The sequence below is a fragment of the Lipotes vexillifer genome, unplaced genomic scaffold (assembly GCF_000442215.2).
Source record: "Lipotes vexillifer unplaced genomic scaffold, Lipotes_vexillifer_v1.1 scaffold749, whole genome shotgun sequence".
In the NCBI taxonomy this organism is placed as follows: Eukaryota; Metazoa; Chordata; class Mammalia; order Artiodactyla; family Lipotidae; genus Lipotes; species Lipotes vexillifer.
Window position 1 is genome coordinate 2,508,715 of NW_006782834.1, and position 2,464 is coordinate 2,511,178.

Sequence of the window (2,464 nt, forward strand, 5' to 3'; positions counted from 1 at the left end):
CTCTTTCCCCAACACCCCACAGAAATACCTCCTTCTCTTCACTCATCCTCACTTGATTCAGTCTTTGAAGCTCATTTTAATCCTGCCTCTTAAATAAAATCTTCTGGATACTTGGATTATTTTAAAACTCCTCTTTCACTTGTGTTCAGTACCATACAGGTGAGCACTTAGTTGTTTTCTAATTATTTTTTGTCTGTTAATTTTAACTCTCCAACAAGATTGTCAGCTCCTTGAGGGCAGGGGACACAGTTTATTCCCCCGCATCTGCCACTGTGCCTAATATACTGTGGAACTAGGTTTCAAATAATTTCTTGATTGCAGTTGTTACAGGTAGGAGGGCAACCAGACCGTCTCCTCAAAGCAGGAGCTGGCTATTTATTGGCTACTCCATATATCTAACCCCTGGTAACTTCTACTCATTATCCTCAGGCCATTATCACTTTGGGGACTGGGGGTGATGCAACGTCCTTGTTTTCTTCTGACGGGTTGTTAACTTGGCCTCTCCAAAAGATAAGAAGGAAATGTTTAAATCACGGATATTCTAAACTGTTGTCATTAAGCATACAGGGTACTTAGAATCATAGAATCTTACAATGGGAAGGGGCTTTAGAGATCACCCAGTGCCCAGCCTTTCCCCACCCAATACAAAACTTCCTTCAATACCATTCCTGACAAGCCTCACTTTTCTATGATCTTACGAGAAAGCCACCAAGATCCTTTCAAAAACTCATTTTAGGTAGATATGAATTTCATTGTCAGTTTAACTTGTTTTACAGTTTGTAAAGTATTGTCGTTATTGATTACCACGCCAGCTCTCATGAAGAAAGGGGATTTTTTTAAGTTACCAGGAGCTAGAGGGAGCAGTAAATCCTGTTAATGGAAGCATGGCTGGTGCCCAGTTAGCCTCTGCAGGGCTTGAAAACCCTCTTAAAGAGGAGGTTCTGAGAACTGTGTAAGAGAGAATGTCTTTGGCCAGCATTTAAATCTATGCCTACTTTCCCAATTTTTGTCACTCCTTACACTGCAGATGATTTTCAGTGCTTCCCAGCGGTGATCCCAAACGTCTTAACTAATCATGAAACTCTTTAGCTCCTTTCATGTAACTCCCCCTGAAAAATCTAAATGTTTCATAGTCTGAGAGTCTGACCCAGTTACCTTGCATCTCACTGGTAAAGTGGACAGTGTATAACTGATACCCAAAGACCATATGTTTTGACTAAGTAGCTATGACATATATATACATGGTAATCATTCATCATTTATATATACATGTACACTCTCTAAGCAAATAATTAAGTGCAAAGCAGTATTGACATATATACCCTGTAGTGTGAAATATTTTCTTTGTTAAAAGACAATGCTATCAATAAATGCACCACTGATCAGAAAACAAGTCTTGGTTTTTTAATGTCTCAGACATGTACCTCAACTATTGCACGTGTAACAGTAATTCTCATGTGTCCTTATTCATTTGGTTTCATCTCAGATAAAGTGTAATTGAGATAAAGACATGGAAGCTCTTTAAAGTGCTCTTTGGAGACATAAAAAAAACTTCAGCATAAAATTTGACAATACCTTATAACAACATTGACTTACAAGAGTTTATGCGGTATGCAATTTATTTCCTAATCCTCAAGGGCAATGCTATTCCAATAAGAATATACCCAGGAGACCAAAAATGTCCTGACTCTTTTCCATAACCTAAAACTATATATGTTTAAATATTATAAAGCCTCAAGTAGTTATGGAGACCTAAACATAGGATAAGTTATTCCAGAGTCCAGAAAACTTGGGCTGGAGGTATTATGCAATATGGAGTCTCTAAGAAGGCTGGGAGTGGACAGAGAATACCAGCCTTGTACGTTTGAGATACACTTGAGAGGCCAGATATGTGTGATATTTGGGCAGGTAGCAGCTGCTGATGGTGAACATAACAAAGCCCACAAGGACCTTAACCTGAGACACAGCAGTATGCTGTGGAGAGAGCTAAGATTCTGGCTTCTGAGATATCTGAGTTAAGATCAATCCCACCACGTATTAGCTGTGTGACCTTGGTTCAAGCACACTTTTTAACCTCCCTGCACACCAAGTTCCTCCTCCAGGATTGTTGTGAGGAACAGGCCCAGCACAGATCTTGGTGCATAGCAAATTCTCAGGGTCAGTCCCAGCCTCCCCCGACCGTTTACCTCTGCTGCACTTTCTTCGCAACAGAGGGTGTTTCACATCTCATACACACAGAGAAATGTTTCCAGGACTGAAAAAATAGGTTGGAGAAATGAGATCAAAAGCCTGCCTGACCAGTTCTCTGTATCTATTTTTTTATACCCATAGTCCAGACCATCATTGTCTCTCTTTTTTTTTTTTTTTGGCGGTATGCGGGCCTCTCACTGTTGTGGCCTCTCCCGTTGCGGAGCACAGGCTCCGGACGCGCAGGCTCAGCGGCCATGGCTCACGGGCCCAGCCG